This window comes from Zea mays, chromosome 6, assembly GCF_902167145.1.
Source record: "Zea mays cultivar B73 chromosome 6, Zm-B73-REFERENCE-NAM-5.0, whole genome shotgun sequence".
Classification (NCBI taxonomy): domain Eukaryota; kingdom Viridiplantae; phylum Streptophyta; class Magnoliopsida; order Poales; family Poaceae; genus Zea; species Zea mays.
The window spans coordinates 156,166,372-156,190,663 of NC_050101.1; positions in this window are offsets into that span (position 1 = coordinate 156,166,372).

The window sequence follows — 24,292 nt, forward strand, 5'->3', positions numbered from 1 at the left end:
ATTCCTTGGGCGGTCCCTGGTGTCTTGGAGCTCTAAGAAGCAAAACTGTGTTGCACTTTCCACTGCCGAGGCCGAATACATAGCTGCTGGTGCTTGTTGTGCTCAGTTGCTATGGATGAAGCAAACTTTGAGAGATTTTGGCTGTGAGTTTAAAAGAATCCCACTACTTTGTGACAATGAGAGTGCCATTAAACTAGCCAACAATCCTGTGCAACATTCTAGAACCAAACACATAGATATAAGACACCATTTTCTGAGGGACCACGAAGCAAAAGGAGATATCGAATTATGTCATGTAAACACAGAAAATCAACTAGCCGATATCTTCACAAAACCCCTCGATGAGACTAGATTTTGCTTTCTTAGGAGTGAATTAAATATCTTGGATTCTCGTAACTTAACTTGAAAACGGACACACAGATTGTTTAATTCACTATTTTTGATTGATAGTTTTAAAGCTTTGTGATGATCTTTCAAAACTTGGTGGAAATGTTAAAATTCGAATGAATTTTAGTGCTAAGATTTTTTAAATTTTTTCACTTGAAGCTCAACTGGCTTGGCCAGCTGAACTTTCTAGTTCAGCTGGAGGAGGCTAGCTGAACTTCGGAGCTGAACTTCAGCTCAGCTGCTTTTAACCAGATTTTACCAGGACCATCCTGGCCAAAACCGGTTGAACTGGTATTGTAGACCGGTTGAACCGGTCTGGCTCTAACCGGTCAGCCCAGGTCTGTCCACTGCACCTTTTTTCAGTCGCGCAGTAGCTTTTTCAGCCGCGCAACAGCGTCAGGCCGTGTAGAATCTTTTTTTGGGCCGTCCGGTCACAGCCGAGCAGCAGTGTCAGGGCGCGCAGATTTTTTTTAGCTGTCCGGTCGCATCCGCACAGCAGTGTCAGCCCGCGCAGCAATTTTTTTAGCTGTCCGGTCACCTCCGCGCAGCAGTGTCAGGCAGCGCAGAATTTTTTTTTGGTCGTCCGGTCACATCGGCGCAACTCTTTTTTGATTTTTTTTGGCGCATGGAATCTCTGCAGTTTTAATTAATGTCATGTCAGGTCGCGTCAGTCACTTTTTGGAACACCTTTTCAGAATCCTGTGCAGTACTTTTTCAGCTTTTACTGTTTGAAGAATCTGCTTTTTACTGCGTAGTCGCGTTAGAAATTTAAATTTTTGGCATTTTTCCTCTGACCATTTCTGGCTCTCTGACCGCACTGGTCAGAAGCAGTTGAACCGGCCCATGGGGGTGGTTGAACCGGTCCTGAGGACCAGCTCAACTGCCTATATATTTGTTGCTCCCCTTCTCTTCCCTCACTCCAACCATTCTCGCCTTAGTCTCTTCGCAGCGTTTAGAGCCTCATCTCTCACTCACCTCAACCGGTTCACAGTTCCAAAACCTCTCTAATCATGGTGCGTCGTCGCAACCCTTCCGTGATTGAGTTTAGCAGCGACTCGGACGAGATTCAGGAGGAATCTCCCGTCCCCTCTCCTCCGCCTCGTCGCTCCCTCTCTAAGAGAGGACGCGGCTCTGGTGAAGCGTCCCCAATCCTCTGGGACTCAAATGTGATACAATTACTAGTCCCAGGAGGCTAGTAAACACATTTATACATCAGATGATTCCATATATGCTTAAACGAGACAAACCTATAAAGGTGGCGAACAACTTTAAGAGTTGGTCCACAACTCGGGACATATCATCAGAGTGGGGCTGAAGCAGCCCGATATACGCAGTGAAGCAATTCAGCGGTCCAACAGCCACAGGCAAGGTTGGGAACAGTCGTAACTCTTACCCGATCTCCTTTTTCTGAAAAACAACAAATAAGCAAGGGTGAGTACAAACATACTCAGCAGCCCACCTTCACCCGCGGAATGGGGAAATCAGATATAATGCATGGAATATGTGGAGCTCAGGATATTTTGCAGAAACAGCAATATTTTATGCAGAGTTGTTTTGAAAAACATTTTGTATTTTTGCAAAGCGCATCCTCTCCAAAAGGAGCAGGAAGTTTTTCAGTATTATAACAAAATCCCCTGGACTAAACCATCCAGGTATCTCAGCAGTTTCCCACTGGTTTCCATTTTCAAAAACAGCTACTGGACTTCCCGTCCACCATAGCTCACGGCTAAACCGCTGAACCTTTTTAAAAACCACTTTTCAAAAGCATCTCTTTTTTTTGGAAAACAAAACATTAATTGCCATACCATACTAGACTCGTCCATTCCTGTGGACACGGACTATTCGAATAGGTTTTCAAACTCTGCGCAGAGGTGTACACTTTACCCACTAGTTCGGCTTTGCGATCCCATGGCCAATGAGACCCGAATCTGACTCTCTTTCTTTCACCGCACGTCCTAACCTTAACGGTTATCCGGAAGGAGTCAGGACACCACCATGTCCAAACCGGACAAAACTTTCCCCCTCCTTATCCTCCCGGTGCTCCCCAGCCTTAATAACCCTGGGGTTGGACCGTACGAGTTCAGATTGAGTGACTGCCCACACAGTCTCGAGTGGTTGTACTATTAAAGAGTACAGGTAGTGAAGATGACAAACCGGTCCTTATATGAGGGGACAATCCTTTTGCTCACGCCTAAACCAGCTGAGCCAACACATTAGGCCCTCCCCTAAACCAGGGAGTCCCTGATCATCCCACTCACAAGGTGATAAGGGTGAAAACCCTTCATCACACACATTTTGAAAAGCATTTTCTTTTGAAAACTCACACCTGTTCTCAAATCATTTGGAACATATATATCAGGGATTGATTGCGGCAAGCGGCTAGGTGGCCATAATAACTTGTCTCAAAATCATATCATGCATAAAATAACAGGCTGAGGGTTGTGATTGAAACATCATACGTAATTTATGCATCAAAGGGATCCAGTGAGCTTGTCGTGCTTATTCGGCGAAGGGGGAAGGGGAGCTCGCGGAACTGGCTTCTAGCTCCACTGCCTGGCGTAGACTTGCAGATCTGGCCTCCACGAGACGGCACGAACGCTCCGATAACTATGCAACATGAATAAGCAAACATACAAACAAGCAAGTATACCAGCAAATATTTAGTATAATGGTCAGAATAGTGATATATGGATGGGTAGAGTCTTGAGTAGAATCTGTGTCATGTGGTGTTGTGATATTACTGGTGGTGGAGCGGAGGTGCTTACCAGGAGGGTGGACTGGAGGCGAAGCGACACTATGCGTGTAGCCGGCAGAGCAGAGTAACTGAGTGGGTGGGGTGTTTGCCTTGGCTGAGGGTGTTGAGTGTGTGTGGAGAGGGAGAGGGTAGCTGGGTGTATTTATAGCTGAGTGTAGTGGGTGGGAAGTTCACTGTTGGTGAGAATAGTGACGAATGAATCGTCTGACTTAGTATGAACAGGAGAGTTATATGCAGAATATGGGACAAGAGTATTTTGGGAGTTTTCTGGAATATGGACCATGCTTAAGGGATGACATGGTTGGATAGGGAATTGTTTGATAAGAATTTAGAAACCAGAATTATTGGAATCTGAGTTTGGGAGCCTGGTTCGAAGGAATCTCAAAGTTAAGCGTGCTCAACTTGGAGAAACCTGGGATGGGTGACCAGATGGGAAGTTCCCACTGGAAGGAAAATCACAGTCACCGGAGTTCGTATGACTGGAATATGGATCTGGCTGGTCTTAGGTGGACTGGACAACATGATGTATGAGTAGTTGAAATTTGGGGTGATCGGCTAATCGATGAATAGTAACGATGAATAGTAATGATGAATAGTGACGACGAAAAAGTTACTAGATATCATCGATGAATAGTAACGATGATGAATAGTAACGCTGAATAGTAATGGTGGTGAATAGTAATGATGAATAGTAACGGTGAATAGTGATGGTGAATAGTCGTATGAACGAACGATGAACGATGAACGATGAATAGGAACTATGAACGAACGGATGAACGATCGAATGATCGGACGAACGAACGATCGGAATTTCGGCAGCATAACGGCAGGACAAAGATTATCTGGAAGAACGATGAATAGGGACCATGAACGAACGATGAACGATGAATAGGAACTATGAACGAACGATGAACGATCGAATGATCAAACGAACGATCGAAATTTTGGCAGCATAACGGCAGGACAAAGATTATTTGGATGAACGAACGGACGAACGATCGAATGATCGGACGAACGAACGATCGGAATTTCGGCACCATAACGGCAGGACAAAGATTATCTGGAAGAACGATGAATAGGGACTATGAACGAACGATGAACGATGAATAGGAACTATGAACGAACGATGAACGATCGAATGATCGAACGAACGAACGATCGGAATTTCGACAACATAACGGTAGGAAAAATATTATTTGGACGAACGAACGGACGAACGATCGAACGATCGGACGAACGATCGGACGAACGATCGAACAATCGGACGAACGAACGAACAAACTAAGAACAGGGGACGAACGATCGAAGAACGATCGAACGATCCTTGTGCTAGTGTGTGCTTGTGTGGAACATGGAGTGGGTGTGTGGGGGGGGAGAGGGAGTTGCCATGAAATGGCTTGGGGTGGGATGAGAGGAGGCCCTTGCCCCTCTATTTATAGCCATGGTGGGGGGATTAGGGGGAGGGATGAGAGGAATAGTGGGAGGATGAGAGGATTAGTGGGAGATTAGCATGTATTTGTCTTGTATAAGTGAGATTAGCTTGTAGAGCTCACTGTATGACACCGGAGGCATACGTATACGTATGAGCATGAGAAAAGTTATGAAGAAAATATTTGTAGGGACCTGAAAAATGATTCTGAAGGTATTTCTTACGAAGAAAATACTTGGAGATATATTGGTGGAATATTTGGGCAATATTTCTGGAAAGAGCTTGAAGGGGATTACTCGGGAAATATCTGGGCAGTATTTCTGAAAAGAAATTGAGGGTGATCACTGGGGAAATATTCGTAGGATATTTGAGGAGGATTTTGGAGAGAATATAGACCACTATACTTTATTTGTTGATATCAACTCGCAAACAAACATTTTGAAATGAAATTTGAAATTCATTTTGAATTTAGAGCGGGTTTGAGAAAATTTATGGTTTGAATTTTTGGGATGCTACATCTGGTAGGATGGATGGAGAGGGTTCTTCCATGCCCTCGCAGCCGACTCGCGGGAGACGCCATAAGGTTGGCGCCACTCGACCTCGTCGTAGCACGTCCTCCTCTAGATATGCTCCCTGCCAGGAGGAGGATGGGGCTTTTGACGACTTCATCGACCTTCCGGCGCCAGATGCACTCTACGTCACCGGTCTGCACATGCATCCGGCGAACGTCACCCACGATCCACATGAACCTCCTGTTGACTTCTCTCCGAAGGGAGTAGACACCCTTCAGCGCCTGAGGTTCACCAATCCTACTCTCACTCCTCGTCATCCTGGTGTCCAGGACCCTCGGTTCTGGAATCTTTTCCAGGCTGATTTATACAATTCTGTCATTTTATCCAAGAAACACCCAGTCGTCAGGCATAGGTTTATAGACTAGGAGGGATGTGAGAACATGGGAGATGTTGACATGATGTCAACTCTCCAAAACTTAGAGAGAAAGGGGTTAAGAAACATTATGACCATGGAATACCCCTGGAACGACGAGGTGGTAGCTCAGTTTTATGCCACCCTCTGGATCAAGAAAGTAGATGAGGAAGTCGATGGGTATGATTACCCAGTCATGTATTTCTTCATCCAGGGTAACTGGCACAAAGTCAGTTATCGTCGTTTTGCCCATATTTTGGGCTTCTCTAATGCAGATATTCAGGGCAGCAACATGCGAGTGCATAACATTAGGCTGCCCATGCGGGAAGAGACTGAATTTATTCATGTCTCTAATGATCGGGAGTTCTGGACGACCGCCAACATGCATAGGTACTACAGGTACCTTAATTCTTTGTCCAGGATGACCGTTCTCCCGAAGGTCGGGAATCAAATGAACGTCCTTGGGGAGAGTCGAGTCTTCCTTCTCCTCCTTGCTCCCAACAGTCTCGCGCATCAATGTGTTTGACATGATCTGGGAAGAGATCATCCGTGCTTCCTGGTCTCCTCTCAGAGGGTGTCTTCATGCACCCTTTATCATGAAGATGATCGAAGTGGTCACCCAGACTCACTTCGAAAAACCAGTCAAACACTCCCGCTACGTACCCTACTAGGTTGATTGCTCCAACCCAGCTGCTCGTACGAAGCGGGCTCCCTCAGGGTCTGGAGGCCCTGCCTCCTCCGCTGAGCCCCCTCCCCGGCCTCCCCATCATCCATCTTCCTCTCGCCCCGCCGCTGCCTCGCATCCCTCTCCTGGCCGTGGATCTCCCATGCCACGTGGTCGTGGTCGAGGTCGTAGCCGAGGGATGGGTGCTCGCTTGGTCCATGGGTTTGCGGCGTTTTTCTCTATGTGCCGCAACATTTCTGCTGATGTACATGAGGTGGCAAGGCGTCAGCGGGAGACTGACGACAATCTTCGTCGTCAAGCTTCCACTATGGGTATGCCATTTGCCCCTCGCTCGCCTGACGTGCCTCTCCATCCTCCTCCCCCGGAGATCAATGAGTGGTACCAGCAGGCCTACGGGGTGCCATTTATGTCAGCAGACGACGACGACGAAGAAGAAGCCTACGTTGATGATCGCGAGCAGTTTGCCCCGCCTCCCTACCATGGGGATCCGGGTCAATCATCCTCTCACCCTCCGCCTCCCTACCCGGGTCCGGGACCCATTCCTGGTGACCCTAGGCCATCCGGCTCTGGTTACCATCACCACCATCCACCTCCTCTGATCATCGTACATCTTCGGCATCTGTTTTTTCTGCGGCTGATGAGCCACCTAGGGACTCCACATTCGAGGAGGACGTGATGAGGACCCTCTTCCCTGACTACACTTCATACCCTCCATCATATCATCCGTCCTATCCTCCTCCTGGAGGATATTGATTCATGTATCCATGTCTCTCTCTTCATTTTTGGTACTTATTGCCAAAAAGGGGGAGAATATCCAACTTCTAGTTTGTGGTTCTTTCGGTTTTCTTTTGGATTATTTTTGTTTTGGCCACTGTTGTGGCTTGTATCCTCTTATCATTGTATGAAATAAAACTGCTGGGTTATTATTCAAAGTGATATGATGGTCTTCTGGCCATCATCTTTTGTCCTATCAGTTTGTAATGATTACTTTGCTATGAAGTAAAAACGATGTGTATTTAGAGATAGTCATGTGCATCACAACTCCTGTTATGACACTTTTGCACCCCTCGGATGGTTGTATTCAGTATGGTTTTTGTCACTATCTCTAAATGTGTTGCTCACATGACATATTATGTCAAAACATTGGATTCACAATCGTGCACACATTTAGGGGGAGCCATCTACATACAATCATTCAAAAGAAATTTTCTATTGCAAATGTATATCTTTTTGACCTTAATTGTTTTGGCATCAATCACCAAAAAGGGGGAGATTGTAAGTGCAATCAACCCCAAGTGAGGGTTTTGGTGATTTAATGACAAAACAAATAAGGGTACTAACAGTTTTTGTTCTCAGTGTATGATTAGAAAGAAACAGGAACTTAAGGAAGCACCAAGGACTTCATGCAACGGACGTATAAAAATTTATGTAAAATCTTGAGTTGCATGATGTAATTCTTCCTTATTCTTTTTCGCACAAGTATAGGTGTTTGCTATAGCTCAAGTCCCCAAATTCAAAAGCTATTTTTGAAAACCAAAAATCACTTTAACATTATTTGGTTGACCATGGTTAGGGTTGAGAAACCTAGAGTGTTCTTGCTGAAAAGCAGCTGAACTTCTTCAACTGCAGCTGAGCTTTCCAGCTGAACTTAACTTCAACTGTGATGAGCTTCTTCAGCTGCAGCTGAGCTTTTCAGCTGAGCTGGACTTCAGCTGAGTTGAACTTTCAACTCCAGCTGAACTTCAACTTCAGCTGTGGACCTCTTTGACCATACCCAGCTGAACTTGCCCCCGGGCAGCTGAGCTGGGGTTTTCCCTCCAAAACTCTCTGGTCTAGACCAGCTGAACTGGTCCTGGGGGGCAGCTCAACTGGTCTCTGACCCTCTGACTTCTGATCTGCAGTCTGCCAGTTAGACTGGCAGTCAGGTCACCAGAGGTGTCAGGGGGCGGTTCAACCGGTCCTGACCTGTCTGACTCGCCTGCAGGTCAGTCTGCTAGTCAGTCTGGCAGTCAGACTGGCAGACAGTCTGCTGACCTGTCAGGGGGCGGTTCAACCGCCCTAGGGGGCGGCTCAACCGGTTTTCTGTGAGGTTTCTGGTCAAACGGCTAGTTTTTGAGCCATGACTATAAATAGAACCCTCTCTCTCTTCTTCAAGGTGGCTGGACACTCACATTTATTGCTCACCTAACTTGAGACAAAGCACTCATCCCTCCATCTCTCTCACACTTAATCTTTCGTCAAGATTCAACCTTGTTGGAGGAGCTCTTGGGTGTGAGGTTTGTGCTTGTGCTCACGATTTGGCTTTTCTCTCCCTACTCTTTTTACAAAGACTTGAGCTTGTGCAAACCCCTCTTGTGCTTTCTTGGTGTTCTTGAAACCCTAGGTTTCAAGATCTTTTGAGGTTGCTTGGGAGTCTCCAAATTTGTGGACGACCACAAGAAGTTTGTATCACCCGCTCTTTGAGCTAAGATAAGAAGAGATTGCCTTGACCTTTGTGGTCGGCTTTTGGAGGATTAGGGTTGAAAAAGACTCGGCCCTTTGTGGGCTCCTCAACGGGGAGTAGGACACCTTTGTGGTGTGGCCGAACCTCGGATTAAATCTTGTGTCTTGTGTTCTTGCTTGTTTTTAACTTGCGACATTTTTACTTGCAAGATTGACATAAAGATTTTTCCGTAGAGTTTATCTAGAAGTGAAATAGCCTTTACATATTCATCTTTCATCCTAACTTAGCTATATCTTACTTCTCACAAGAACTCGTGAAATACTTTTTCGAGTAGATTTTAGTCTAAAGTTTATAAAACAGTTGGATTGGTTCAGAGTGGTTCAACTTGCGCACGTAGCTGTTGAACCGGCCTGCACTAGTCGAACTGTGTATTTAACAATCTTTCGAAGTTTGTTGTGAAAATTTTCAGATTAGCCTATTCACCCCCCTCTAGGCTACTTTCACTAAGTTTGGTAAAAGATTTCTCATCTAATGGCTTGGTAAAGATATCGGCTAATTGATCTTTGGTATTAATGTAAGCAATCTCGATATCTCCCCGTTGTTGGTGATCCCTCAAAAAGTGATACCGAATGGCTATGTGCTTAGTGCGGCTGTGCTCAACGGGATTATCCGCCAATGCGGATTGCACTCTCATTATCACATAGGAGAGGGACTTTGGTCAATTTGTAACCATAGTCCCTAAGGGTTTGCCTCATCCAAAGCAATTGCGCGTAACAATGGCCTGCGGCAATGTACTCGGCTTCGACGGTAGAAAGAGCTACGAGATTTTTTTTCTTAGAAACCCAAGACACTAGAGATCTTCCCAAGAACTGGCAAGTCCCTGATGTGCTCTTTCTATCAATTTTACATCCTGTCCAATCAGCATTTGAATAACCAATTAAATCAAAAGTGGATCCCCTGGGGTACCAAAGGCCAAACTTAGGAGTATAAACTAAATATCTCAAGATTCGTTTCACGGCCCTAAGGTGAACTTCCTTAGGATCAGCTTGGAATCTTGCACACATGCATACGGAAAGCATAATATCCGGTCGAGATGCACATAAATAGAGTAAAGAACCTATCATCGACCGGTATACCTTTTGATCTACGGATTTACTTCACGTGTCGAGGTCGAGATGCCCATTGGTTCCCATGGGTGTCTTGATGGACTTGGCATCCTTCATCCTAAACTTGGTGAGTATATCTTGAATGTACTTAGTTTGGCTAATGAAGGTGCCTTCTTGGAGTTACTTGACTTGAAATCCTAGGAAATACTTCAACTCCCCCATCATAGACATCTCGAATTTTTGAACCATTATCCTACTAAACTCTTCACAGGTAGATTTGTTAGTAGACCCAAATATGATATCATCAACATCAATTTGGCATACGAACAAATCATTTGCAATAGTTTTAGTAAAGAGAGTAGGACCAGCTTTTCCGACATTGAAGCCATTGGCGATAAGAAAATCTCTTAGGCATTCATACCATGCTCTTAGGGCTTGCTTGAGCCCATAAAGCGCCTTAGAGAGTTTATATACGTGGTTAGGGTACTCACTGTCTTCAAAGCCGGGAAGTTGCTCAACATAGACCTCTTCCTTGATTGGTCCATTGAGGAAGGCACTTTTCACGTCCATTTGATAGAGCTTAAAGCCATGGTAAGTACCATAGGCAAGTAATATAAGAATTGACTCAAGCCTAGCTACGGGTGCATAGGTTTCACCGAAATCCAAACCTTCGACTTGTGAATATCCCTTGGCCACAAGTCGGGCTTTGTTCCTTGTCACCACACCATGCTCATCTTGCTTGTTGCGGAAGACCCACTTGGTTCCTACAACATTTTGATTAGGACGTGGAACAAGATGCCATACCTCATTCCTCGTGAAGTTGTTGAGTTCCTCTTGCATTGCCAACACCCAATCTGAATCCCTTAATGCGTCTTCCACCCTGTATGGCTCAATAGAAGACACAAAGGAGTAATGTTCACAAAAATGAGCAACACGAGATTGAGTGGTTACCCCCTTTTGAATATCGCCGAGGATGGTGTTCACGGGGTGATCTCTTTGTATTGCTTGGTGGACTCTTGGGTGTGGCGGTCTTGGACCCTCATCATCTTCCTTGTCTTGATCATTAGCATCTCCTCCTTGATCATTGTCCTCCTCTTGAGGTGGCTCCTCTTGATCTTCATTTCATCATCTTGAGCTTGATCCTCATATTGGATTGGTGGAGATGCTTGCACGGGGGAAGATGGTTGATCTTGTGCATGTGGAGGCTCTTCGGATTCTTTAGGACACACATCCCCAATGGACATGTTCCTTAGCGCGACGCATGGAGCCTCTTCATCATCTAGCTCATCAAGATCAACTTGCTCTACTTGAGAGCCGTTAGTCTCATCAAACACAATGTCACAAGAAACTTCAACTAGTCCAGTGGACTTGTTAAACACTCTATATGCCCTTGTGTTTAAGTCATAACCAAGTAAAAAGCCTTCTACAGCCTTAGGAGCAAATTTAGATTTTCTACCTCTTTTAACAAGAATAAAGCATTTGCTACCAAAGACACTAAAATATGAAACATTGGGCTTTTTACTGGTTAGGAGTTCATATGATGTCTTCTTGAGGATTCAGTGAAGGTAGAGACGGTTGATGGCGTAGCAAGCGGTGTTGATTGCTTCCGCCCAAAACCGGTCTGAAGTCTTGTACTCATCAAGCATGGTCCTCGCCATGTCAAGTAGAGTTCTATTCTTCCTCTCCACTACACCATTTTGTTGAGGTGTGTAGGGAGAAGAGAACTCATGCTTGATGCCCTCGTCCTCAAGAAAGCCTTCAATTTGAGAGTTCTTGAACTTCGTCCCATTGTCGCTTCTAATCTTTTTGATCCTTAAGCCGAACTCATTTTGAGCCCGTCTCAAGAATCCTTTTAAGGTCTCTTGGGTTTGAGATTTTTCCTGCAAAAAGAACACCCAAGTGAACCGAGAATAATCATCCACAATAACTAGACAATACTTACTCCCGCTGATGCTTATGTAAGCTATCGGGCCGAATAGGTCCATCTGGAGTAGCTCAAGTGGCCTGTCGGTCGTCATGATGTTCTTGTGTGGATGATGAACACCAATTTGCTTCCCTGCTTGACATGCGCTACAAACCCTGTCTTTCTCAAAATGAACATTTGTTAGTCCCAAAATGTGCTCTCCCTTTAGAAGCTTATGAAGATTCTTCATCCCAACATGGGCTAGTCGGCGATGCCAGAGCCAACCCATGTTAGTCTTAGCAATTAAGCAAGTGTCGAGTTCAGCTCTATCAAAATCAACTAAGTATAGCTGACCCTCTAACACTCCCTTAAATGTTACCGAATCATCACTTCTTCTAAAGACAGTAACACCTATATCCGTAAAAAGACAGTTGTAACCCATTTTACATAATTGAGAAACAGAAAGCAAATTGTAATCTAAAGAGTCTACAAGAAAAACATTGGAAATAAAGTGGTCAGGAGATATAGCAATTTTACCCAATCCTTTGACCAAACCTTGATTTCCATCCCCGAATGTGATAGCTCTTTGGGGATCATTGTTTTTCTCATAGGAGGAGAACATCCTTTTCTCCCCAGTCATGTGGTTTGTGCACCCGCTATCAATGATCCAACTTGAGCCCCCGGATGCATAAACCTACAAAACAAGTTTAGGCCTTGTTCTTAGGTACCCAAACGGTCTTGGGTCCTTTGACATTAGAAACAAGCACCTTGGGTACCCAAACACAAGTCTTTGATCCCTTGTGTTTGGCCCCAACATATTTGGCAACTACTTTGCCTGATTTGTTAGTAAGCACATATGAAACATCAAAAGTCTTAAATGAAATATTAGGTTCATTTGATGCAATAGGAGTTTTCTTCTTAGGCATTTTAACATGTGTAGAACGCCTAGAGCTAGAAGCATCATTCTTATAAATAAAAGCATGATGAGAATGAGTCTTCTTTGCATGAATTCTCCTAATCTTATCCTCAGGATAACCAACAGGATATAAAATATAGCCCTCGTTATCCTGAGGCATGGGAGCCTTGCCCTTAACAAAATTAGACAATCTTTTAGGAGGGGCATTAAGCTTGACATTGACTCCCTGTTGGAAGTCGGTGCCATCCTTAATGCCAGGGCGTCTCCCACTATAGAGCATGCTTCTAGCAAATTTAAAATTTTCATTTTCTAAGTCATGCTCATTAATTTTGGCACTAAGTTGAGCTATGTGATCATTTTATTGTTTAATTAAAGCTAGGTGATCATGAACAACATCAACATTAATGTCTCTACATCTAGTGCAAATAGTAACATGCTCAACAGTAGATGTAGAGGGTTTGCAAGTATTTAATTCAACAATCTTAGCATGTAAAATAGAATTATCATCTCTAAGATTGGAAATAGAAGCATTGCAAACATTTAAATATTTATCCTTAGCAATTAATTTTTCATTCTCAATTTTAAGGCTAGAAAGAGATGCATTCAATTTGTCAATCTTAGCAATTAAACTAGCATTATCATTTATAAGATTAATAATTGAATCATCATAAACATTTGATTTCTCAACCTTAGCAATTAATTTGGCATTTTCATTTCTAAGGCTAGAAATAGTGTCATGGCAAGTGCTTAGCTCACTAGTTAAATTTTCACATTTTTCTACCTCTAGAGCATAAGCATTTTTAACCTTAACATGCTTTTTGTTTTCCTTAATAAGGAAGTCCTCTTGGCTATCCAAGAGTTCATCCTTTTCATGAATAGCACTAATCAATTCATTTAATTTCTCTTTTTGTTGCATGTTAAGATTGGCAAAAAGAGTGAGCAAGTTATCCTCATCATCACTATAATTATCCTCATCGCTAGAGGTTGCATACTTAGTGGAGGATCTTGATTTTACCTTCTTCTTCTTGCCATCATTTGCCATGAGGCACTTGTGGCCGATGTTGGGGAAGAGAAGACCCTTGTTGACGGCGATGTTTGCGGCGTCCTCGTTGGAGGAGTCGGTGGAGCTCTCGTCGGAGTCCCACTCCCGGCAAACATGGGCATCGCCGCCCTTCTTCTTGTAGTATCTTTTCTTTTCTCTTCTCTTTCCCTTCTTGTCGTCGCCCCTGTCACTATCACTTGATAATGGACATTTAGCGATGAAATGACTGGGCTTACCACACTTGTAGCAAACTTTCTTGGAGCGGGGCTTGTAGTCCTTCCCCCTCCTTTGCTTGAGGATTTGGCGAAAGCTCTTGATGATGAGCGTCATCTCCTCATTGTCGAGCTTGGAGGCGTCGATGGGGACCCTAATTGGTGTAAAGTCTTCTTTCTTCTCCTTCGTTGCTTTGAATGCGACGGGTTGTGCCTTGGGTACGGAGGAGGCGCCTTGCTCGATGATCTTATTTGAGCCTTTGATCATCAATTCAAAGCTCACAAATTTTCCTATAACTTCCTCGGGAGACATTAGCTTGTATCTAGGATCACCACGAATTAATTGAACTTGAGTGGGATTAAGAAATACAAGTGATCTTAGAATAACCTTGACCATCTCATGGTCATCCCATTTGGTGCTTCCGAGGTTGCGCACTTGGTTCACCAAGGTTTTGAGCCGGTTGTACATGGCTTGTGGCTCCTCCCCTTGGTGAAGCATGAAGCGACCGAGCTCCCCCCTCGATCGTTTCCCTCTTGGTGATCTTGGTCACCTCATCTCCTTCGTGCGCGGTCTTGAGCACGTCCCAAATCTCTTTGGCACTCTTCAACCCTTGCACCTTATTATACTCCTCTCGACTTAGAGAGGCGAGGAGTATAGTAGTGGCTTGGGAGTTGAAGTGTTGGATTTGTTCGACCTCCTCTGAATCATAATCCTTGTCCCCCTTCTTTGGTACCTGCGCTCCATGCTCAACAATATCCCATATGCTTTTGTGGAGTGAGGTTAGGTGATGCCTCATTTTATCACTCCACATAGAATAATCTTCACCATCAAACATAGGTGGTTTGCCTAATGGGACGGAAAGTAATGGAGTGCGTTTTGAAATACAAGGATAGCGAAGGGGCATCTTACTATAATTCTTGCGCTCATGGCACTTAGAAGTGGCGGATGCCGATTCCGAGCCGGAGGTGGAGGGTGACGAAGAGTCGGTCTCGTAGTAGACCACCTTCTTCATCTTCTTCTTCTTGTCACCCTTCCATTGGGACTTGATGGAGGAAGAGGATTCCTCCTTGTGCTTGTGGGCGGACTCCCTCGAGTGTGTTCTCCCCGAGCTTGCGGACTTGTCACCGCTGGTCCCGATCTCCCTCATGGCGGATGCTCCCGACATCACTTCGAGCGGTTAGGCTCTAATGAAGTACCGGGCTCCGATACCAATTGAAAGTCGCCTAGAGGGGGGGTGAATAGGCAAATCTGAAATTTATAAACTTTAAGCACCACTACAAGCCGGAGTTAGTGTTAGCAATATAATCAAGTCCGAAAGAGAGGGCAAAACAAATCACAAGCAAATAAGAGCGGATGACACGATGATTTGTTTTACCGAGGTTCGGTTCTTGCAAACCTACTCCCCGTTGAGGTGGTCACAAAGACCGGGTCACTTTCAACCCTTTCCCTCTCTCAAACGGTCACCTAGATCGAGTGAGCTTTCTCCTTAATCAAACGGGTCACTTAGACCCTACAAGGACCACTACAAACTTAGTGTCTCTTGCTTTGATTACAAGTCACTTAAAGAATGAGAATGAGGAAGAAGAAAGCACGATTGCAAACACCAAGCGACAAGAGCGACAAATAGCATAAGGATCACTCTCTCTCTCAAGTCACTAATCACTAATGATCACTTGTCTCAATTGTGGAGCTTGGAGAGATTGGAAGCTTTGATTGTGTCTTGGAATGGATTGCTAGCTCTTGTATTGAATGTTGAAGGTTGGAATGCTTGGGTGTATTGAATGGAGGTGGTTAGGGTTGTATTTATAGCCACCAACCACTTCCTAGCCGTTGCTCCTTTCTGCCGACCGCGGACGGTCCGCCCCTGCAGATCAACGGTTGAAAACACAACGGTCAGCAGTAACGGTTATATCAACGGCTATATTGCATTTAATGTGTCGTCAGATGTCAGATAAAGGCGGTCGCGGACGGTCCGATCGTGCACCCCGGACGGTCCGCGAGGACGCTATAATTCATTTTACCGAACCCGTTAACTTCGGGTTTTTCGGTTCCTCACCTACCGGATAGTCCGCGCCTGAGGCCGGACGGTCCGCGCATAGCCTCGGATGGTGCTTGCTTTTCCATCGGATGGTCCGCAATAGAGACATGTGTTTTTGCATTGGTTCTGTCCGAAGGTCATTTAGGTGTTGCGGACGGTCCACCGCAAGGGCCCGGACGGTCCGCGCTTAGTATGTTTTTCCAAAAATCTTCTCCTGTCCAGAATAATCTACGATATTCTGGACGGTCGATTTAGAATAGTTGTAGATGAACCTTTGGCACCTGTAGAATATATAATCTAGAGCAAACTAGTTAGTCCAATTATTTGCATTGGGCAATTCAACCACCAAAATAATTTAGGAAAAGGTTTGACCCTATTTCCCTTTCAGTGGGTACCAACTTGCTTTCCTGCTTGACATGTGCTACAAACCCTATCTTTCTTAAAATGAACATTTGTTAGTCCCAAAATGTGTTCTCCCTTTAAAAGCTTGTGAAGATTCTTCATCTCAACATGGGCTAGTCGGCGATGCCAGAGCCAACCCATATTAGTCTTAGCAATTAATCAAGTATCGAGTTCAGCTCTATTAAAATCAACTAAGTATAGCTGACCCTCTAATACACCCTTAGATGCTATTGAATCATCACTTCTTCTAAAGACAGTAACATCTATATCTGTAAAAAGATAGTTGTAGCCCATTTTACATAATTGAGAAACTGAAAGCAAGTTATAATATAAAGAATCTACAAGAAAAACATTGGAAATGGAATGGTCAGGTGATATAGCAATTTTACCAAGTCCTTTGACCAAACCTTGATTTCCATCCCCGAATGTTATAGCTCTTTGGGAATCATCGTTTTTCTCGTAGGAGGAGAACATCCTTTTCTCCCCTGTCATGTGGTTTGTGCACCCGCTATCAATGATCCAACTTGAGCCCCCGGATGCATAAACCTGCAAAACAATTTTAGGCCTTGTTCTTAGATACCCAAACAGTCTTGGGTCCTTTCACGTTAGAAACAAGCACCTTGGGTACCCAAACACAAGTCTTTGACCCCTTTTGTTTGCCCCTAGCATATTTGGCAACTACTTTGCCTCATTTATTTGTTAAAACATAGGAAACATCAAAAGTCTTAAATGAAATGTTATGATCATTTGATGCAGTAGTAGATTTCTTTTTAGGCATTTTAACATGGGTAGAATGTCTAGAGCTAGATGCCTCATTCTTATACAGAAAAGCATGATGGGAAACAAAATGAGACTTCCTAGCATGAATTCTCCTAATCTTGTGCTCAAGATAACCAACAGGATATAAAATGTAACCCTCGTTATCCTGAGTCATGGGAGCCTTGCCCTTAACAAAATTAGATAATTTCTTAGGGGAATTAAGCTTGACATTGCTTCCTTGTTGGAAACTAATGTCATCCTTAATGCTAGGGTGTCTCCCACTATAGAGCATGCTTCTAGCAAATTTAAATTTTTTGTTTTCAATTTCATGCTCATTGATTTTGGCAGTTAGTTGAGCTATGTGATCGTTTTGTTGTTTAATTAAAGTTAGGTGATCATAGATAACATCAACATTTACATCTCTACATCTAGTACAAATAGAGACATGACCAACAGTAGATGTAGAGGATTTGCAAACATTTAATTCATCAATCTTAGCATGTAAAATAGCATTCTCATTTCTAAGATTGGAAATAGAAACATTGCAAACATTTAAATCTTTAGCCTTAGAAATTAACTTATCATTCTCAGATTTAAGGCTATCAATTGATTCATTCAATTTATCAATCTTAGCAATCAAACTAGCATTTTCATTTATAAGATTGGCAATTGAATCATGAAAAACATTTGATTTTTCAACCTTAGCAATTAAACTAACATTCTCAGTTTTAAGGTTGGAGATAGCGTCATGGCAAATGCTAAGCTCTTTAGTCAAGTTTTCACATTTTTCTAGCTCTTGACTTCTTGAGCATAAGCATTCTTCACCTTAACATGCTTTTTGTTTTCTTTAATAAGAAATTCCTCTTGGCTATCCAGGAGTTCATCCTTCTCATGAATAACTCCTATTAATTCATTTAATTTTTCTTTTTGTTGTATGTTAAGGTTGGAAAAAAGACTAAGCAAGTTATCTTCATCATCACTAGAACTACCCTCATCACTAGATGTAGTATACTTGGGGGTGGTTCTAGCTTGTACCTTGTTTTTTCTTGTCGTCCTTTGCCATGAGTCGCTTGTGGCCGACGTTGGGGAAGAGAAGACCCTTGTTGATAGTGATGTTTGCGGCATCCTCGTCGGAGGAGGCGTCGGTGGAGCTCATGTCAGAGTCCCATTCACGACACACGTGGGTATCGCCGCCCTTATTCTTGTAGTACTCTTCTTTTCCCTCCTCCTTCCTCTCTTGTCGTCGCACCTATCACTATCACTTGACACAGGATATTTTGCAATAAAATGACCGGGCTTACCACATTTGTTGCACACCCTTTTGGAGCGGGGTTTGTAATCTTCCCCCCTCCTTTGCTTGAGGATCTGGCGGAAGCTCTTGATGATGAGCGTCATTTCCTCGTTGTCGAGCTTGGAGGCGTCGATGGGGAGCCTACTTGATGTAGACTCTTCTTTCTTCTCCTCCATCGCTTTGAATGCGATGGGTTGCACCTCGGGTGTGGAGGTGGTGCCTTGCTCCATGTTGATAATTTGTTTGGAGCCTTTGATCATCAACTCAAAGCTCACAAACTTTCCTATCACTTCCTCGGGAGACATTAATTTGTATCTAGGATCCCCACGAATTAATTGTACTTGAGTAGGATTGCGAAAAACAAGGGATCTTAGAATAACCTTGACCATCTCATGGTCATCCCATTTTGTGCTCCTGAGGTTGCGCACTTGGTTGACCAAGGTCTTGAGCCGATTGTACATCGATTGTGGCTCCTCTCTGAAGCGCCCCAATCCTCTGGGACTCAAATGTGATAAAATTACTAGTCCCAGGAGGCTAGTAAACACATTTATACATCAGATGATTCCAGATCTGCTTAAACGAGACAAACCTATAAAGGTGGCGAACAACTTTAAGAGTTGGTCCACAACTCGGGACATATCATCAGAGTGGGGCTGAAGCAGCCCGATATACGCAGTGAAGCAATTCAGCGGTCCAACAGCCACAGGCAAGGTTGGGAACAGTCGTAACTCTTACCCGATCTCCTTTTTCTGAAAAACAACAAATAAGCAAGGGTGAGTACAAACGTACTCAGCAGCCCACCTTCACCCGCGGAATGGGGAAATCAGATATAATGCATGGAATATATGGAGCTCAGGATATTTTGCAGAAACAGCAATATTTTATGCAGAGTTGTTTTGAAAAACATTTTGTATTTTTGCAAAGCGCATCCTCTCCAAAAGGAGCAGGAAGTTTTTCAGTATTATAACAAAATCCCCTGGACTAAACCATCCAGGTATCTCAGCAGTTTCCCACTGGTTTCCATTTTCAAAAACAGCTACTGGACTTCCCGTCCACCATAGCTCACGGCTAAACCGCCGAACCTTTTTAAAAACCACTTTTCAAAAGCATCTCTTTTTTTTGGAAAACAAAACATTAATTGCCATACCATACTAGACTCGTCCATTCCTGTGGACACGGACTATTCGAATAGGTTTTCAAACTCTGCGCAGAGGTGTACACTTTACCCACTAGTTCGGCTCTGCGATCCCATGGCCAATGAGACCCGAATCTGACTCTCTTTCTTTCACCGCACGTCCTAACCTTAACGGTTATCCGGAAGGAGTCAGGACACCACCATGTCCAAACCGGACAAAACTTTCCCCCTCCTTATCCTCCCGGTGCTCCCCAGCCTTCATAACCCTGGGGTTGGACCGTACGAGTTTAGATTGAGTGACTGCCCACACAGTCTCGAGTGGTTGTACTTATCATGAGTATAGGTAGTGAAAGATGACAACCCGGTCCTTATACGAGGGGACAATCCTTCTGCTCACGCCTAAACCAGCTGAGCCATCACCTTAGGCCCTCCCCTAAACCAGGGAGTCCCTGATCATCCCTACTCAAAGATGATAAGGGTGAAAACCCTTCATCATACACATTTTGAAAAGCATTTTCTTTTGAAAACTCACACCCTTTTCTCAAATCATTTGTAACAAATATATTAAGGATTGATTGCGACAAGCGGCTTGGGTGGCCATAATAACTTGTCTCAAAATCATATCATGCATAAAATAACAGGCTGAGGGTTGTGGTTGAAAAACATAGGTAATTTATGCATCAAAGGGATCCAGTGAGCTTGTCGTGCTTATTCTGCGAAGGGGGAAGGGGAGCTCGTGGAACTGGCTTCTAGCTCCACTGCCTGGCGTTGACTTGCAGGTCTGGCCTCCACGAGACGGCACGAACGCTCCGATAACTATGCAACATGAATAAGCAAACATACAAACAAGCAAGTATACCAACAAATATTTAGTATAGTGGTCAAAATAGCGATACATGGATGGGTAGAGTCTTGAGTAGAATATGTGTCATGTGGTGTTGAGATACTACTAGTGGTGGAGCGGAGGTGCTTACCAGGAGGGTGGACTGGAGGCAAAGCGACACTATGTGTGTAGCCGGCAGAGCAGAGTAACTGAGTGGGTGGGGTGTTTGCCTTGGCTGAGGGTGTTGAGTGTGTGTGGAGAGGGAGAGGGTAGCTGGGTGTATTTATAGCTGAGTGTATGTGGTGTAGCACAGTGAAGTTCACTGTTGGTGAGAATAGTGACGAATGAATCGTCTGACTTAGTATGAACATGAGAGTTATAGGCAGAATATGGGACAAGAGTATTTTGAGAGTTTTTTTGGAATATGGACCATGCTTAAGGGATGACATGGTTGGATAGGGAATAGTTTGATAAGAATTTAGAAACAAGAATTATTGGAATCGGAGTTTGGAAGCCTGGTTCGAAGGAATCTTAAAGTTAAGCGTGCTCAACTTGGAGAAACCTGGGATGGGTGACCAGATGGGAAGTTCCCACTGGAAGGAAAATCACAGTCACCGGAGTTCGTATGACAAGAATATGGGTATGGCTGGTCTTAGGTGGACTGGACAGCATGATGTATGAGTAGTTGAAATTTGGGGTGATCGGCTAATCGATGAATAGTAACGATGAATAGTGCCGACGAAAAAGGTACTATAGATACCATCGATGAGTAGTAACGATGATTAATAGTAACAATGAATAGTAACGATGGTGAATAGTGTTGATGAATAGTAACAATGAATAGTAACGGTGAATAGTGATGTGAATAGTCGTATGACCGAACGATGAACGATGAATAGGAACTATGAACGAACGAACAAACGATCGAATGATCGGACGAACGAACGTGTCGGGGACCATAATTAGGGGTACCCTCAAGACGCCTAATTCTCAGCTGGTAACCCCCATCAGCATAAAGCTGCAAAGGCCTGATGGGTACGATTAAGTCAGGGATCAGTCCACACGAGTGACTCGATCACGCTTCACCCGAGCCTAGCCTCGGCCAAGGGCAGCCGACCTCGAGAGACTTCCGTCTCGCCCGAGGCCCCCCTTTTTACGGCGGACACATCACCGGCTCGCCCGAGGCCTTGGCTTCGCTCAGAAGCAACCCTGACTAAATCGCCACACCGACTGACCAAGTTGCAGGAGCATTTAACGCAAAGGTGGCCTGACACCTTTATCCTGACACGCGCCCCCCCGGCAGAGCCGAAGTGACCGCCGTCACTCCACCGCTCCACTGACCAGTCTGACAGAAGGACAGCGCCGCCTGCGCCACTCCGACTGCGGTGCCACTCGACAGAGTGAGTCTGACAGGCAGTCAGGCCTTGCCAAAGGCGCCACGGCGAACTCCGCTCCGCCCGACCCCAGGGCTCGGACTCGGGCTAAGACCCGGAAGACGGCGAACTCCGCTCCGCCCGACCCCAGGGCTCGGACTCGGGCTAAGACCCGGAAGACGGCGAACTCCGCTCCTCCCGACCCCAGGGCTCGGACTCGGGCTAAGACCCGGAAGACGGCGAACTCCGCTCCGCCCGACCCCAGGGCTCGGACTCGGGCTAAGACCCGGAAGACGACGAAACTCCGCCTCGCCCGACCCCAGGGCTCGGACTCCGCCCTGGCCTCGGCCGAACGACCTCCGCCTCGCCCGACCCCATGGCTCGGGCTCGGCCTCGGCAACAGAAGACAGACTCAACCTCGGCTTCGGAGGAGCCCCCACGTCACCCTGCCTAGGGCACAGGCCCGCCACATCAACAGGAAGCGCCATCATCGTTCTGCCCCGAATCGACTCGGGTCACGGAGAACAAGACCGGCGTCCCATCCGGCCAGCTCCGCCGGATGGGCAATGATGGCGCTCCACAAGCTCTGTGACGACGGCGGCCCCCAGCTCTCTTACGGAAGCAGGGCGACGTCAGCAAGGACTCGACCTCTCCAACAGCTGTCCCTCCGCCAGGCTCCGTCGCACCTCCGACAGCCACGACATCACGCCAGCAAGGTGCCAAGACCTCTCCGGCTGCCACATTGGCATGTACCTAGGGCGCTAGCTCTCTCTCCGCTAGACACGTAGCACTCTGCTACACCCCCCATTGTACACCTGGATCCTCTCCTTACGACTATAAAAGGGAGGACCAGGGCCTTCTTAGAGAAGGTTGGCCGCGCGGGACCGAGGACGGGACAGGCGCTCTCTTGGGGCCGCTCGCTTCCCTCACCCGCGTGGACGCTTGTAACCCCCCTACTGCAAGCGCACCTGACCTGGGCGCGGGACGAACACGAAGGCCGCGGGACTTCCACCTCTCACACGCTCGACTCCGGCCACCTCGCCTCTCCCCCCTTCGTGCTCGCCCACGCGCTCGACCCATCTGGGCTGGGGCACGCAGCACACTCACTCGTCGGCTTAGGGACCCCCCTGTCTCGAAACGCCGACAGTTGGCGCGCTAGGTAGGGGCCTGCTGCGTGCTGACGAACAGCTCCCCGTCAAGCTCCAGATGGGCAGTCTCCAGCAACCTCTCCGGCCCGGGGCGGTGCTTCGTTTCAGGACTCTTGAGTTCATGTCCTTCGACGGCAGCTACGACATGATACTTCTTCCACCGCCGCGCGACAACGACAATGGCGGCCGACAACCCGCCCGCCGGCGGCGGAATCGACGACATCTTCCCCGCGTGGTGGAAGAGCAAAATTCGAGCTCGCTCCGTTCTCTCCCCCGCCAACGGAGGAGGAGGCGGGGCCATCAAGGCCAAGCGGGAGGCCATGCTTCGTTGGCCGTCGAGCGAATCGACGCCCCCGACGCCCCGACGGAAGGCACGCCGGACGTCGACCTCGCGTTCAAGACGAAGGCAAGCGCCGTCCCCCCGCGACACGCTGACCCCGAGCAAGAAGACGACGCCGGCGCGCTCACGAAAAGCCTGCAGGACGTCGCCCTCGTACCTGAGATGACGGTGCAACCAGTCCCCGATGTGACTACGTCACTCCTCGTCGACCAAAAGGTACCGACTAACTCCCATCTTACGTCATTTCGACTCGGCCTCAACCCGCCAAACGACCTCGCTTTGGCGGGCGCTCTCATTGAGGTGAGTGCAACCCCACTGGGGTTTCGTATGCGGTCGCCTTGGGACCGACTGACGGACGTCTCGACCTACGGGCCCTCTGGGTCCGAGGAAGATGACGATCCCAGCATCTGTTGGGATTTCTCCGGACTTGGCAACCCTAGTGCCGTGCGGGACTTCATGACCGCATGTGACTACTGCCTATCCGACTGTTCCGACGGAAGCCGCAGCCTTGGCGACGAGAGCTGCGGCCCAAGCCGCGAATGTTTCCACATCGAGCTAGGGGATCCCTCCGAAGGCAACCATCTCGGCATGCCGGAGGACGGTGATCTTCCTAGGCCGGTGCCTCGCGCCGACATCCCACGGGAGCTAGCTGTGGTCCCCGCTCCGGCGGGGGGTTACGACCCACAACTCGAGCAAGTCCGCGAGGCGCAGGCCAGGCTCAACGAGGGAACAGGAGCGCTTGAGCCGATCCGTCGGGACGTCGGGCAGGCATGGGCGGGCCAACCCCCGGCCGGAGAAATACGTCACCTGCCCCAAGGTCTCCAGCACCGCGTCGCCAACGATGTCAGGGTCAGGCCGCCGCCCGCATCCAGCGGGGTTGGTCAGAACCTGGCAGCCGCAGCGATGCTCCTCCGCGCGATGCCGGAGCCATCAACCACCGAGGGTCGGCGAATCCAGGGAGAGCTCAAGAATCTCCTGGAAGGCGCTGCGGCCCGACGGGCCGAGAGCACTACCTCCCGAAGGCAGGGATATCCCTCGGAACCTCATGCCGCGACTTCCCGATTCATGCGGGAAGCCTCGGTCTACACCGGGCGCACGCGCAACACCGCGCCTGCGGCCCCGGGCCACCTCGGCAACGAGCACCATCGACGCGACCGTCGGGCTCACCTCGACGAAAGGG